The sequence below is a fragment of the Vanessa cardui genome, chromosome 6 (assembly GCF_905220365.1).
Source record: "Vanessa cardui chromosome 6, ilVanCard2.1, whole genome shotgun sequence".
NCBI lineage: Eukaryota > Metazoa > Arthropoda > Insecta > Lepidoptera > Nymphalidae > Vanessa > Vanessa cardui.
The window spans coordinates 14,452,388-14,470,226 of record NC_061128.1 but is presented as its reverse complement, the minus strand read 5'-3'; the positions used below and the strand labels follow the sequence as shown (position 1 = coordinate 14,470,226).

At 32.8% G+C, this 17,839-nt stretch overlaps 1 protein-coding gene across 10 annotated transcripts in view; it reads right to left on the bottom strand.

Annotated features, from left to right (window-relative positions):
• The window catches only part of LOC124530653 (polypyrimidine tract-binding protein 1), a 506,488-nt gene that overhangs the window by 190,283 nt on the left and 298,366 nt on the right, over positions 1-17,839 (bottom strand). The window contains exon 2 of one of the 10 annotated variants that reach the window (XM_047104904.1): positions 10,532-10,582. The exons of the other annotated variants lie outside the window; for them this stretch is intronic. The gene's annotated coding sequence lies outside the window, so the exon portion shown is untranslated. The remainder of the gene's footprint in view (positions 1-10,531; positions 10,583-17,839) is intronic. 10 annotated transcript variants of the gene reach the window in all.

The window sequence follows — 17,839 nt, the reverse complement described above, 5'->3', positions numbered from 1 at the left end:
AGGCGGATCGGGCGACGTAAATTAGTGCGTGAAAAACTTTCGGACGAATTTCGTGACGTCGTGAACGTTTCCTCGTAAAATTTCAACAGCTATCGCGATGAGGAAATTGCGGGAATCCGCTAACCTAATACAGCTCGCATTAGCGGATTAGCGAAGAAAACATCGTGTAATACTTTCGTGGAAGTCATTATACGATATGGCTCAAATCAAAACGTCATTAACTGTTTTTTTTTATTTGTATAGGAATTCGATTTTCAAAATTTAGATATCATTCCAGAGTTTGAACTTGGTCACGTATGACGATTTTGGGTATGATTAATATTTCTTACAGTGTACAGTAATCTTCTTACAGTAGGTACCATCAGGTTACTCTTTAAAATTCCACTAACTTATTTTAAGCAAGTAGTCAACCGCGGCTCGCGGTTTAGAATGTTGGTTGTCATGCGTCAGGCAAAAAAGTAAAGTCCTCTCTTGGAATTTAAGTTTTCATCACACCAAATTTCATCAAATCAGGTTCAGCATTTTAGCCGTGGAAAAGCAAGAGACAGGCAGAAAGACAGAGTTACTTTCAAATTTCTTATATTAATATAGATTGAACAAAAAATAACTATTTTAAACTACTATCAAATTCAAATATCATAGAAATTTGTCACAAATGAATAAATATAGTTCCATTACAGCTTCAAATCAAGCGACGATAATTATCATCCCGATCAACTAACCTTGCAAACAATGTTGAGCTGAAGGATCAAATTAACATTCATTCCTCAGTCGATTTAACAGATTAACGCCAATCTCGCTAACGCAGGTATTCGACGAACGCGACCGAACTGCAAAACTACGGTACAGGCCTCAAGAGCTAATCCTCGCCGAACTATGATACCACATAAATTTATTTAACTAATACATCTTTACCGACATCGATAGTTTATGGAATACATTTCAAATTAGACCCTATTGCAGGACAATTCCATGGAAGTTGAGATATATTGTTTGGGAGAGTTCGAAAACTTAAGCCGTATAGCTCATTACCAACTTGGCTCAAATCTTTGCTCGAAGATCGCAAACTGTCCCTCTTTGATCTTAAAGCGACTAATTAATTGGGATAGGATAGATTAACTCGGGGTATTGATAAGATATATTGCTTAAAATAACTCGATATTTAAGACTAATTATTATAAGATCTCTATCAATACCATCAACTTTGGTCAAAGACACGCTCCGTGGAACAGAAAAGAAGATGTACGTAAATATATGCACGATTACTGTTGTAAGCAATTAGAGAGTGCATCACGAGTGATCATCAGCCAATGAGACTAGACCACCGATGCAGTGAAAGCACATGTTTTTAGTTTTGCTCCCATTTTAAATGTAGGTTAGGTATTAAGTATGGAAAAATGTATACTTTGTTCTTCCTTGGATTTCCAGCTTTTTGGTACCAAAATTAACCAATTTCACAAAAGGTTTGGTTTGAAAGAGACAGACACATAGAGATACGTTCAAATTTACAATAGTGTAGATGACGATGTATTTCTGACTGATTATAACCAAGTATATGTTGACTGGTTCTCATAATCCAAAGACAGACAAATCCGACAAAATCGGAAAGAGTTCAACCGCAGAAGTTACGTGCATACAGTGACACAAGAGCGTAAACATTACGAACTTCTGAACTGGTTCACCTAATAACTTCTCACTGGCTGGAATCGTTTCGAACCCAAGAAATGTCTGCATGATCAATTTAAAAATAAAAAAATTTGAATATGGAATGACAACAATTAGTTTCATATCTTGATTGTATGTTAACAATGAAACGAAATCGAACAGACACAACGAAACTGGGTCAGCGAATATTCAAAGTAGTATAAATTAAGTAGCATAAATGTATGATTTGATTGACATTTAATTAGTGCAGTGGTCATATAAATAATTAACATATATAGCTACAGGTCTTTGTTGCGGTGCCTCTGTGTTTGTTTTAACATCCAGTAATAATAATTGCAAACAATGTGTATTCCATTTTGTCTAATATGTTCAAACATGTTTTTATGGAGTTGTATTTTTTTCGGTATTCAATTTTAAACAAGAAATCCGAGACGGATGTTTGCGGATCACAGAATCAACATGACTGTCAAATAAATTTCACGAATTACTGCACGCACGAATCACCGGACGCATGCGTTTAATATTGAATAAAAGAAAAAAGTTTTTATATCAATAAAAATCAAAAGTAGCGAACTTGGTCTTATGACTTTGTGTAAAGAACTGTCATCTGCCACTATCACTGTCATCAACTACCACATATTACATACTCATCAAATAGTCTATAGTCAAGTCAGTTGTTTTCCGGATTTAATGTTGAGTGAGCCAGTGAAACTACAGGCACAAGGAACTTAACATCTTAGGCCCAAGGTTGGTGGGACATTGGCGATGTAAGGAAAGGTTAATATTTCTTTCAACGCCAATTTTAAAAGACGATCGTAAGGTCCGCCTCGGCTAGCGTGCTTTTCCTCTGAGGAGGATGCTATGAGCTGCTATGACCACCACATTACTCCGAAGCAGGTTAGTAATTAAATTTAAGTAAGGTTTAATCTTGCCTCTAACTATTCGAAATTAATACAAACTATTTGATCTGACAAACACCTATCAAAATCAGACGTATTCTCGATTGTATTCCGTACTAATTTAATAAATATATATTAATATATAATTGTGTTATGATTTACCTACAATTTCATTACTACATACGTATCTAATCATCGTCCGCGGCTTTACACGTGTTTCAGGGCTTGCCCATAAGACATAATCTCTGAATTATGAGTTTCAGCTCATAACAAAATAAATAATATATTTCATAACAAAATTTATAAAAGGAGGTTTTAGTGTTTGATCAAAGAAATTTGAATATTTAAAAGAACAACAGACAGAACGACTATCGATGTTACTTTCGCTTTTATAATATTAGTAGAGTTTAAAAACCGTGGAACTAATACCTTATTCATTGTCAGACAGGATATGTTATCATAATTAAATTGCATTCAACTGAGTACTGAAATTCTTGGTGATTCTTTTAAGTAATATACATTTCGAATTGGTAGTATTATGTTTAATACAAATTCTGTAAAATGACAAATGTACTTGTAAATGCCTACTTGTGATTTATATTGATAAAAGAAGACACAATTTTATCTCGTTGTCAATTGAAGATAAAGTGACATTTCCGTTTTTTGGAGTTTTAATATATTCAAGAGGCTGTTGTTGTACATAATGCCCAATGGCATTTCATTTGATCAATGATAAAGGAACTTTGATGGAATTTATGCGACACTTGTCATTTTTTTTCGAGTTTCATTGCTGAATATTGTTGATCGAAATAGAACACCCTTTGCTATGGAGGGTCTTTGTACAACTCTATCGCTAAACAGCAAACATTTTTAGGTGAAGGGTCAGGAATGTAACATTGTAATTGAAGGGTTTTGCAGTTTCACGCCGCTCCAATACCACTTGGTACATGTCGCTTTTGGTCTTCGAATAGTGAGCCAGTATAATTACAGGAACACGGGAAATAACATCTTAGTTGCCATACGGCGATCACCAGACAGCCCATTTACTCGTCAGGCTGTCTATATTAAACAGTAAGTACAGAATGCAATCACCCATCCCTGAATTCAAAATTTTCACCTTACATAATTGAATATCATATGCGCTCGTGGCATCAATTTTAATATTAATACCGATTTTACACGGTTCTGTACGAAATAGTTTAAAACAGTTTTTGGTAATAGGCATTTTCCATCATCCATACAACTTTGTCTCACAACGCTCGTGAAACTAACTACACATTAATTTTTTATAGTGCTCCGCACCTATTGTCAACCCCGCATGTTTGTACAGCGGCAGGTTGCAAATATGTGTTAAAATTTACTTCCATATCAAAAACCCATTTAACGAAGTACGAAAATTTCGAAAACAGAACCGTTGAAGCGCAAAATGTAATACTTGGGCTATTGCAATTATTTTGTCGTAAAATATTTTTGTGGTCACGTGTCATCTCGGATTCGATGAGAATTTTTTCTCTATTACTAATATCAGACAATCAAAGACAATTTCTTGACATAGGCCTTTTGTAAAAGCCGATAAATTTGAAGATTCTAAAACTAAAGACTCCAATAACCATAGTCCATTATTAATCTAGAATTTTAAAACATTTTATTTATATCATATTTTTTAATACACAATTAAATTATGATGGTATAAAATATAAACAAACATGTACAAAGTTTTGTGGATACAATATTTGTATATATTGCACAAACGAAATGATTATTTGAAAGGGTTTAAGCGATTTGTAATATAGCAGATTTTGCGTAAAATGTTTGCGCTTGATAAAATCAAATAAGTCGTTTACGAAATAATTTGACCGGCAATTAACGATTCCGAAGTCTATCTGCATAATGTCCACGATGGGTCCGTTAAGCACATCATTTTCTATTACCTAAACAAACAATTGGCTGGCGAAGATAAGTGGATGGATACAAATAACTTTAAATTTTACACATTTATATACCATAAAATTTAATGGAACAATTGAATATAAGAGGTACATCTCCAGCTTTTGGTGTCATAATATCTTTAAAAAGAGTTTTAACTATTCCTCTGAATTACTTACATATTGGCCATTTTCTGTGTCTGCTACTTGTAAAAGAAATTATATTAATATCACTGGGCATATAAGATCTGAACCACATTTATGGTGACAGGAGATTAAACAAATATAATTCTAAGGAGGGTTTGTCAACATAAATCAGCTTGATCCATTCCTTACTGGTGATGAACTACACATCATCCTGATGACTGTATAGCAAAACATGTACAATTATGATTTAATTATACAAGAATGTAAATAAATAAAGGCATCATAAATGGAGATATGACATTTATCTTCCCAGCTGACATGCTGTTCGCGACTTCACACTTAATTGCCAATAAATATAAAGTGCTAACATCCGCTTTAATTGTCATTATTAAATCCTTTATTTTAAACAAATCGATATTAAAAAACCCGCTTTGATTTATTAAATAAATCACTGTGACTAACTTAGTTTTATGCCTCGTATCTTATCTACTGGTGTTGTTTGGGTATTGGGTAGATATCTAGTTGAGGGTCATCTACTCATCAGTACGTAAACTATCAAGTTACTGATTGACGGTATTCATTGTTTAACAAAATAACAACCTGTAATTTTCCCACTGATGGGCTAAGGCCTCTTCTCCTTTTGAGGAGGTTCGGAACATACACACGATGTTCTCCTTCACCGTCGAGCATGATATGAATTATAAACACAAATTATCATCAATCATCGGTTAATATGCACGCGTCCTAACCACTGGGCCACATCGGCTTTTATTTACAAACGACAAATATTCCACATTCATATAGCGCACAAAATCAAGTATGCCTATAGTTAAAGTATGAAATGTTTCATTTGCAGATTAAGCACGTTTGAGATGTAGTCACACTGTTAGCATGCAGGTCCTGTCCGCGAGCCGAATGTTGAACTTACGTTTACGTGTGTTTGGACAGTGTCTTGTTCGTCTATCACTTCCGATTCACCGACGATTTACCCTCAACTTGATTCTACTTACTCTCACACTCAGATAGTGTGCCCTGTAATTAATCTAACAAATCTATTCGCTTTCTATATGATTTAACATCGGTTTTATAAAATGTTAACATATAAAACCTTTTTTTTATTTAAATTGTACGTAAACTAGTTGAGCGAGAATATTTCCAATATCACGTATTATAGAGACACGTTTGATATTATTCGATTCTAAATTTAATTTTTTTTATTTATATGAGTTATATTGATAAAACTTTTTTTTAAGATAGTATACATCAGTCTATAATATGTGTATATTATAGACTGATGTATACAGATTAAGTAAAAAGTATTTATATAATAAATTAAATACAGTTATTTGAATATTTTTTAAACTCTCATGCTAGACATTTCCATCTTTTTAAAGCGACTATCTATTTTTTATAACAATAAAAACAACGAAAGCCAATTATTATAGGGAAGTAATATTTCAATTTTTTTTTAATATACACGTGACGGTTTTTGATTTTCTCTTGTGCGTTATTAAACTAGCTTGCTCTCTATTTAAACTACAGTACAAAGCTTTGTTATTGAAAAGGAAATAGTATCGCTATTAATAAGGTATTAAATTATTTTATTGCTAAAAATGTATAATTACGAATTAGTGGTAATTACAATGAAATACGTAATACTTTATATTTTTACTAAACCAACATCATTGTCACACAAGTTTCGTCTGATATCATAGGCTTTGGATCCATTAATCAAATGAAAACACAAAAGGAAATAAAATGTACAATACGAATACAACAAAACGATAAAACCTAACTAAAAGGGGAGTTAGTAAAATCAATATATTGGATGTTTCGGACGTATACTTTTATTTTTATCAGGGTTTTTTATCAAGTCAGCTTTTTGAGTACAAGCGTGATAACACGCTACTGATTAACGATAACGGTGACGTCATCAAACAAAAACCTGATGGCCCTTTGTAATATAGTTTATTTACTATTTGACTGATATACATCCTCCTTAATGAGATTTTATTTTGACATTGCGAACTGTTCCATATTTAAATGTTTGAATTCGAGGCTGTATTGACATATTCTGAATATTTATGTATATTGGGGTCCCGGCGGGATTGGGAAGCACGGAAGTAGAGAGAACGCGTGTTTGCGAAGACACTTGTGTGCAATACCTCCTGTTTCGGTCTTTGAGCTCGACGTGACCGACATTCGGGCGAGCGGTCATTTGTTTGATTTATTAAATATTCAATTAATTTGCTTTTTAAAATTCGTATTAATTATTTGACTAATAACGATCTATTTCGCCTCTCATTGTGCTGATGTTTCAATGATTTTGGGTTTGAATATGTAGTTATATAAGTTACTAATAATTGAGTTTCAAGTTTGTGGAGTTGATTCTGAAGGTTAAGTTGATCTATTTAATCTTTACTGTCATAGATCTTCTGCCTCATATCGAATTATGAGCAATAAGAATCAAACATCACCTTCACTAATTTTGTAATTTGGATGACTAGACCAAATCTGTTCAAGACTTAACAACGGAAATTAAATCACCTCATCGCTAATAGAAAAAGCGTTCCATTTTTAAAACTCATTTATAAAATGCAATATGAAAAAAGTTACATGCAAATACAAACGAAAATGGTCGATTACTCGCAGAGACAATAAAATATCAATTTCGACACAAACAATCGAAAAATATAAAAGGACATTTAAAAAAGGAGTGTCATGGCGGTAATCGACACCTGTGACAATTAATGCTCCGTGCTACACCATTTTTATTACACGACTATTTCTGGGTGCTCTATATACCTGTATTAAATGTTCGATAATTTGAAGCGATTTCTTTTTTCCTTATAACATCGGCAAAGGGTGAATGAACGATCAACTTCCAAAACAAAGAAGTTGTATGCTTCAAACCGAAACACAACATTACTGAGTGATAGAATAACTGATTAGTGTTGCACCTCCCATTTACATCTGCAACACCAGGGGACTTGCAGGTGCGTTGCCGGCCTTTAAGGAAGGAGTACGCTCTTTTATTGAAGGTTCCCATGTCGTGTCGGTTCGTAAAAATTACAGACGAATTGATAACCTCCTCCTTTTGGAAGTCGGTTGAAAACCGGTGAAAGCTGGTTCCACAAAGTGGTTGCCTATACAGATAAACTTGCGTACATGATATTGATGAATGAATCATTACATAATATAAAACAAAGTCGCTTGATGCTGTCTGTGCTTATGTATGCTTAGATCTTTAATATTACACCATGGATTTTGAAGCGGTTTTTTGTAATAGATACATTGATTCAAGAGGACGGTTTATATGTATATTACATGATAAATATATCAGAGAGACACTGATACTTTTGGAAGTTCCAAAGTGATGTCTTGACTTTTTTGTGTACCCCAATTAACCGTGGTGTATCGTAAAGTCAAAGAATTTATCTTGAGTTCTGTAAGGAATCAGTTATTCGAGAAATATTACATTGGTTACTCTGTTATGATCCATGCAGGGTTTGACTTATTTATAATCAATGTCACTTTCTGAAGTTTCTCGAACATCTCGAGTTTCGAGTTTGTTCTCACGAAATAACAAGATAGCAGATCGACTGAAATCACTGTTTCACATTCGATTTCCGTTTTTCAAATGAATTTAGATTTATTACATAGGTCTAAAATTTAAACTGAATTCATATTTAAAAATAGAACGTTTTTCGAATAAATAAAATATGACATATTTTTCTCGATAAATTAGATTGATTTAAAAACTTTTTTTTTTGTTGAATATAATCGTTTTTATATCGTCAAAACCCGTCATTTGATAAATTAATATAGTTAAGGATACAGATATAATACTTAAAGAGGCAGTCTTATAACTTAATTCAAAATATGCATGCAAACACGCATTACATGTTCTTATAATAAATAACTTGAATGTAAGGCTAGTTTATTGACAGTAAATCCTTCATGGACGCTTTGTAAGCTTGGAAGTTAGCTGATAAAAACTTAGTTTGTTCTTGCCACCAGCTTCGATTACTTAAGGTTGGAAACTTTCTTCTCATAGCAATCTTCTCGTTAAGCTACAAGTGGCAGGTATTTAAACACTCCCGCTAAATATGTTCTTGAACGCGTATGAAACGTTGGCTAGGACTGCGCAACCTAAATCTACGAAAGTAGAATGACGATTTATAAGCATTTGGACTCTTACTTACGAATTCTATCACGAGTAGCTTGTTTTGTCTCCCACGGGAGAAAATACTGGCGTCCACAGATGTTTACATATCTATAAATAAAATGACGCTACAAAATATTTTCCACAGATAACGAAAATCAAAATTTATGTGCGAATCCAAAACTTTTTTATTTTTTCATAAATACATAATTTAATGAATTTAAATAAACAAAAAGTTTTAAATCAAGTAGACTCAGCACGAAGCACTTAAAACTAGAGCATTCCGCATCATTTAGCAATCTCATCTTTAAAACATCGCCCGCCGTTCCACACGAATACGCAACATCTTTTAAAACTTGTGGCAATAAATAAGTAACACGCATACCATAATGTGCAAGATAAAAGCTGAAACGCTTAGAATGGGGGGAAGCAAAACATAAATAAAGTCGATATCTAGAAGCCTATAGAGTTGGACAGCTACCGAGTAGACTTAGGCGAGACCGTCCTACAGCGCTGTCATCATTTAAGCCGCACATTAGTGAAACTTGCGCCGTTTGAACCGCACCTGGGGACTGTTGGCACATTCGATATTTCACACAGAGTACAGTGAAACACGGTAAATTTTAGTTAGTCCATGTTTTGTTGTTGGAATACGTACATATTTCATTGCTAGTTGCGAAAGGTTTGAGGCGTTTTTGCTATGTCCACGATGCCAGCGTAAATCACGATCAGCGTCGATAAAAACTCAGAATTTTACGCTTAACACAACTTGAATAGATAATTTAGAATCGTCTGTGGATATTGTATATATTAAATACGTGATCATCAAACATCATCTTACATACAAATATCAAATGTGAGAAATTGGAATTTATTTCATCGACCTGCGTTCCAAGAGAGAATTTGTCATATATTCAAATATGGATAAACATTTGCAACGAAAACCCGCGGAGTACCCAAATACGGGATCGATTGCAGCTCAGACCTACTACTGCTTCTGAAAGCCTTTTTGTTTGTTCACCTCGTTCTGAGCTCCAAAGTGTAATCACTATTCGAAGAGACACTACAAGCATTCAAATTCTATAGACTTCACGTCAATGTTTTGCAAATAGTACACAGAACAGCCGACAGAATATTTCATCATGTGATAAATTAAATCTTGTTCCATAATTGTTCCAAATTCAAATTGAAATGCCGAAATAGTTTCATTAATTGCAAATAGGTTTTAATGTAGTGTCAACTTTTTTTTAATTCTGATGATATTATTCGCTAAAGAAAATTATCTTAATGTAAAATTGTTATATGACTAATAACTTTTATGCAACGGTAGAAACCATCCAATTGGTTTAAATTTCTGTTGATGAAGATTATGCATAAAATAATTCAATCACATATGTTCGATACGTTGTACAAACAAATCGCTATTAAATTTTTGAATAAAGAGCACGCTTTAAAGAGTTGTCGTAAGTCAGTCACGGAACCTGGCTGATTTACCTTTACAAGACAATATCTTTACTTTAAACTTGCATCGTTGTTTTAGTGACGTTGAAAAATACGAGTTTCCACTAAGTTTTTGACGTTTTCCGCAAGTTCCACGGGTCTCTACTTAAGCGTTGTTGCGACGATGGTCATTAACGTAAAATACAGGCTCTATTAGGGTTCGTTTTAAAGGCATCGTGAACCGAAATTAAACCAAAACGCGATCTAGGCATAATAAATCCACTACTTACGCACGGCTAATGCAAAATATACTTCAACTTTCTCTAACCACACGCACGTACCTGGAAATGAAAAGGAAAAAAATTAAGAATGATTCAAATGATTGAAACCTATACAATATTTAAAACAAAATACATTCTATTGTGTTAATTATAAGATACAAATTATCTTGATAACTGTCATCGTATGTGTCATATAATTCTAAAAATATCTCAGAAATTTTTATAAGTACAGAACGCAATAAAGCATACCGAAGGTGAATCCAAACGTTATTACTGTTTGGAACAAGCCAATAGGCAACCACGGGCGTCAGTTAATCGCTGCCCGCCAACTAGTAGGTAATCCCTTTCGAGAGTGCATATAACGTGCGCTCCTAGTACCCGTTGCGTTTCGAACTCGGCACAGAGAAATTGCGGCGCATCGCATCAAAGCAGCGATCTGTATTGCATGACGTGTACTGTTCCTTGCACGTTTTGTGTGTAACATATACGTAAGGTCGCTTATATATTTTTTTCCCCGAATCAAAACCTAAAATCATTTCTTTGGTTATATTAAATGGAATAGATAGCGATGGTTTTCTGTGAATTTAATGTTAACAAATTTGATTGTCATGTTTATTGAAAATATCTGGCGTTCGAAATTTAAACGTTTGTAATTCAAAAATTTTGATGTTCGATTCGAAAATAATAAACAAACATAAAAGTTAGAATAGTTAATAAAACCGACTGAATGGGAGTTCGAGAGTTGCGCCGGCGCAGCGTGCATTGCCCCCACACCCCCCTTTCCCCTACAAACGCGACTGACGGCATTCCGCCGCGCTTCCTGACCAGGGCAAGTGCAGCGGCATTACGTTGCAAGTACCCCCTCCCTCCCTCCCTAACTTTCCCCCGTACGCTCTCCTTCCCGGCTAGCTTACCATGAACACAAAGAACTGTTGCTCCCGACTTATTTTAATTCGAATTGTACATTGTATTTTGATGAATAAAACAGTCAAAATAGTTAGTTAAAGCTAAATTTTTTTTTATTAATGTATCAAATATATTTTTAAATATCCAACATTATATATAATAATGAATTATAATTATAGACGAATTAAATACCGACAAAAGATACTCTTTCGCAAATAACCTTTATAATATATATTATATTATAATTATAATTCCTTGTATTATAACACATACAATAATTAAACTATTCTAACATCATACTCGTATATATTCTTTCTTTGTTTGTAAATTACGGAATTTCTTCGTCGATAGCGCAACAAATAACATTATAAAAATTACTTTTTTTTATTTATGTAATGACAGGAATTTAGGTGAAGGTCTCACTAACATTACTTGATACTAAAAAAAATAGAACGTGTTTTGTTGATATTATCAAATACTGACGACCTCCTTGGTTGAGTAGTGTGTACACCTTTTTTCATGGATGCGCCACTCCGAGGTCCCGGGTTCGATTCCCGGCCGAGTCGACTTAGAAAATTTGTTAGTTTACTACGTTGTCTTAGGTCTGGGTGTTTGTGGTACCGTAGTTACTTCTGATTTTCCATAACACAAGTGCTTTAGCTGTTTACATTGGGATCAGAGTAATGTATGTGATGTTGTCCAATATTTGTAATTATTTATCAAATGAAAATAAATTATGACGATCAATACAGATATGAATGTATACATAATACATGTACGTGCAAAATGATATTTGCGACGAGCAAAAAGTATGGAAACACCTCGTAATAGTCTGTCTACTGAAAGCGTTTTCCAGCAGGCTTTTAAGCGCTTATCTTGGAAATGATAGCCGCGACCGGACGTTGAAAGGCTGTGACGGCAATTTGCTTACATTAGGACATGCCCCGTTTTACTATAAGAGTTCATTTTTCCTACCATTTCATATAGTGGTAATAACTCGGTCCAGATTTTTCATTTTAAGCTCTCATCTTTTTTTTTAAAAGTCCCGATTTAGCAAATCTTTAATAACATAAGTCTAACCATCCTATTATCGCACCAATAAGTATTTATTGGGATTACTGTCATTATTATTTTAAATGAATTTATTTTATAAATATTTTTTCAGCCTACAGTTTTTAATATATCATAAAGAACATGAATAAATCTAAAATTTTCTTAACGCTGAAGACTAGTTGGTTGATATCTGGTATATTTGTGATGGTTGTTTTATTAATAATTTCTAGAAACAAATGAATTTATTGTTTTATGAAAACTATATTGATTCGCGTAACGCAGTCAGCTATGAAGTCGAAACAGCTTCAGTCATGCCCTGTTTGGAATGTAACACTATTGTAGGCAGTTAGTTCAGCGCATCCGGTTGCTGAATTGTTTTCAGCTGTATTCAGAAAGCGTTGAATATACTTTTCGTTTTCAATGCTCTGCGTATTCATAGATTCTTTAACAGACAATAAACTTATGAGTAAATGTGATCAAACGTTCGATTTTTGAAATTCTATTTTTTTTCTGTTTAAGTAAATTTATTATTAATCTACTTACATACCAAAAATATATATATATAAAAACTTACTATGAGAAAATTAAGTGTATGTCCTTAGTATGTCTGCAAGTGATCTCAACTAAAAACTGATCGAACTCTTGAGTAGGACATTATTTTCTAAGCCTTTTGTGATATGAACAAAGATATTAAAATCACTAATATTTACTAACTTAAAAATTCCGTTATATAATTAGTGAAATCTAAAGGAAAGTTCCAGAGACCTTTGGCATACACTCGCTGATGAAAATAGTAGTGAAAGACTGCACCTTATTTGAACACATTATGTGTGAAAGGAATTGTCTCAAAAAAAATATTAGCAACGGAAGCGCCCTAATTTTATTCATAAAGATATTGTGTATAAGTTAAATCAGATAGACTTTTGTGACGCTGACCCTCGTTGGGAATTATTTGGTTGATCAGTTGGCTAACCGCCACTAAACCAATGATTGAAGCTCTTACGGTTTCAATTGATGGTTGCTCTTCATAAAACTTTTCTTAATTCTTACGACAACCATGGTTTGAATGTGGTTTCAGCGTCAGAAATATAATAATAAAAATGCTAATGCGCTTACTTATATTAATGTATGTAAGTATATGTGTAATAAAGTACAGTTAGTTCAAATTGAAGTCATACAATTTGTAAATGTTCAAATGAATTTATATTTCTGCTATCTAATTAGTATAATATATGAAGAACTATGACAAACTACATATTTACAAGTATAACAATAATGCATATATGTGTACAAACGCCAAATAGTTTCAAGGAAAATTTCATACTTTCCAAAATTATATTAGTTTTTGTAAGCTCCACATAACCGGCTATAGAAATCTTTACAGTGTTTAGAGGCCGGTGTCTGGCAGTCTGTTTGTGTTCCGCGGTTATTCCTGGCGCGAGCCGCCATTGTTTCAAGAGTTATAGTGTTACAACAAAACTATCACGAATCTGCTAAATTAAATTCGAAAAAAATTTACGCGGTATTTTCTCGATAACCTCGTATCAACTGTGTTGTTTAGTTATGAATAAATCATAACTTATAAGCGATTTATTAGATATTAATATGAGAACATACAATAATAATTATTGCACTTGTTAAATAATTAACAACCTTATAACATTAGCGAATAAAAATCAAAATGCAGTACAAAACTTATCGCCATATAAAAGTCACATTATAAAATATTTTTCCGAATCCGTACCGTTTAAAAGTTAAAATATTAAAAGGTAAATATTTTTCAATCCATGTTTCACGAAAACAGCAACGATTTGTTAGCAAAGTATTAAATCTCACCATGAGTTTCGAATTTTACAGAGGAAAACCTGTATAAACAATCAAATGGCCGACCATTAAAGGCAATATTGGTTTACGGGCGCTGTAACGAACGATATCAAAACTATTATTTAGCAACTAACGTTAAGACTGCTCCACACCGAGACGTGGACATCATAAGATATTTATTTCAACTTTTTTGTTCACATGAACTGTTCTAATTTCAAATTAATAACCATAAAAATAATGATGATTTAAAGCATAACGGTAACTTGTTTACACTTTACTTATCTTAGAATACATAGATCATACGTTCGTACGTTCGAATTTTCTTTAATGTATATATTTGTACAGCTACAATTTAAGAAAAAATAACGCTCATTAGATGTAATTTAAGTAGAATTAATACAATAACAAATGAATGTTAAATGTATATTCTTGTTTTAAATATATATGCCACAGTTTACATTGTAATCAACGTTATAGGATAATGTTTTCCTAAGAAGAATCCGTATTTAAGAGGCCGGTATCATCAAGGGCTTCGTTCCATATTCAAATGGAATCATTAATATAAATATTTAACGTTTTTTTTATTGTTAAATCAAGATTAAGTATTCATAATGTTGTTATTATTATCAACGGATGATAACGCATCGAAAAAGAAACAAATTCATCGATATATTTACGTTAACAAGCCAGGATTACTTAATAATAACTATTATTTTACACTATGTTAAAGACTAAGGAATACATATTAGTTATATTAATTAATATTTTAATTAAGAAGACTTGTGACTAATGAGAAATTTATAAGCGTTATATAAGTATAAGATCGCAATTAATGCGATCGAGATTATTACATTCATTTTATGAAATAAATATACATAATATTTATATGTTGATATGCAAACAGCCGTGTTAAGTTCAGTAGGTGAACTACGTCACTTGTTAACCTGCATCTGTCATCTTTAAGATCGTTTTCAATACGAACAAACACCACTGACTTTTAATTTAAGGCGTTCATAATTCATTTCAAGATCGGAAAGTAAAAATTTTTAAATGATAGCATAAGATATTTTTATTTATGAAAACAGATGACGGCAATTCCAATAATTACTGAATGATAATTGGACATCCCCAATAATAAGGACTGTTTTTTTATGGTATAAGTTGGCGGACGAGCATATGGGCCACCTGATGGTAAGTGGTCACCATCACCCATAGACAATGAAGCTGTAAGAAATATTAACTATTCCTTACATCTTCAATGTGTCACCAACCTTGAGAACTAAGATGTTATGTCCCTTGTGCATGTAGTTACACTGGCTCACTCACCCTTCAAACCGGAACACAACAATACTGAGTACTGTTATTTGGCGATAGAATAACTGATGAGTGGGTGGTACCTACCAGACGAGCTGGCACAAAGCCCTACCACCAAGTAAAAAATATAGATCCTTATGTATCAATATGCTGCCAACCGCGAAATCTGAAAGGTTTTTCCCCTGTGCTTTAGATACCGTATTATTTAATTCGATGAGTTGCAGTATTTCCCACTATAAGTAAAATTTTTAGGTAGTGGATTAAACTATTGATAAATTTCGGATTGAAAGGAGGCTGGATAAATTTACAAGCTATTATTTTCTTATTACACTCTTATTAATATACTTCAACAACTTCTTTGTCACATCTAATTTTGCAACAATATTTTTAGATAAATAAATTTTAAGACATTTTTTTAATATTGTGCTTTATTATTATATATATAAGACTTGGATTTTGTTGACAGTGAAGTATCTCTTATGAACTAATAGCCCTTTGCGGGTTCTTTCTCAGGCACACTTTCACACGCATTGTGTACTCACTGCTAAGAATGTTACCGTATCGGCAAAAACTATAACATTTTATAAAGATTTTCTTAGTACAATGTAAAATTTTCCAGTAAAAATTGTATACACTTGTAATGTATAGCTAATATTATATATATATTATTTAAATATAGATTGCATGTCCGCTGAAAACACGTCAGAATTCACTCAATATTTATAATCCAAGTCATCAAAGGAAAAGACTGTCTTTGTGTATTGACTAATTTCTAAGAAGCGGTGATATACTTTTTTTAATTTAAAACAAGTTTTTTTTATATTAAAAAAAATATTATAACCTATATAACATATTATGCAAAATACTGTTATCGCTTGCTACCAATTTCAAGACAACCTTTGTTTTGGAAGATTTGAAAACTTTTTAATGAGCACGTAAAGAAATACGTCAATATATATGTACGTAATTTAACGTGTGTGTGTGTGTGTATTTAAGTTCTCAATACAAATAATTATCGCACACAATTGACGAAATATCATAGATGTAAATTAAACACAAATTAAGAACTCAATTATATAGCCAATTATTTTAATTGTGAAAATAGATATTGATAATTTTAAATTTCAGTATTCCAAAGTAAAGTAAATCTATGACGGATTAAATTTCTTTTAAATTTAAGAATTAAATAGTATTAATGAACCAGATACAAGTATTATACCGTATATACATCACACTGTATAACTGTATAACTGTATAACTTATATGAGAACCGATATGCTTCAATGGTGAGGCCACGTGTATCTCGGCCCGTAAGTGCTGGTTCAAATCCAAGTAGCTTTTATTTGTAATTATTTTCCACTTGGAAGAAAAACATCGTATCATCATATCGCATGAAAATCTGCCTAAGTGTATTCACCAAGTCCATACACATTATTTAACTTTACGGATTGCACTATTTTCTACTGTAAGTAAAATTTTAAAATTCGAATTTTTTTTTTAGAATTTAAAATTAATAATGCACACAAACATTCAACTTAAATGAATTATATTAAAAGTAAATTCGATACAAAACGTATCGGAGGACGTTTATGAAAATGCAGAGGTAAAGTTAAATTAATAAGCTTATGTAAAAACATCTTATGATGACCCCTTTTTTTTCATTACCTGTATCACAAAGAGGCGAGAAGCACCTTTTTCCCTACCCTTTCTTCGTCGTGACGTATTTTTTATGAAGACATTATAACGGATCTAGCAAGCGAGAGGACTTTGTTGAAATATGGGTGGCAAACGTAAAATTAAAAAGAATTTATAAGTAGAATGAAACTGTGTTATAAAACAAAAAATAAATAAACTGTAGGACCTTTTCTATTTAGCAGGCTTTCTATTTCATGCTCTGTTTTCCTCTGTGACGTAATTGATTTGCCATGTTCACATTTTCTTTTGCGTTTTAATGATATGTGGAGTGTCATAATAAATAAATAAACATTGGACAACATCACACACATTACTCTGATCCCAATGTAAGTAGCTAAAGCACTTGTGTTATGGCAAATCAGAAGTAACGACGGTACCACAAACACCCAGACCCAAGACAACAAAGAAACCTAATGAATTTTCTACATCGAATCGGCCGGGAATCAAACCCCGGACCTCGGAGTGGCGTACCCATGAACCCGGTGTACACACCACTCGACCTCGGAGGTCGTCAAATAACACTAC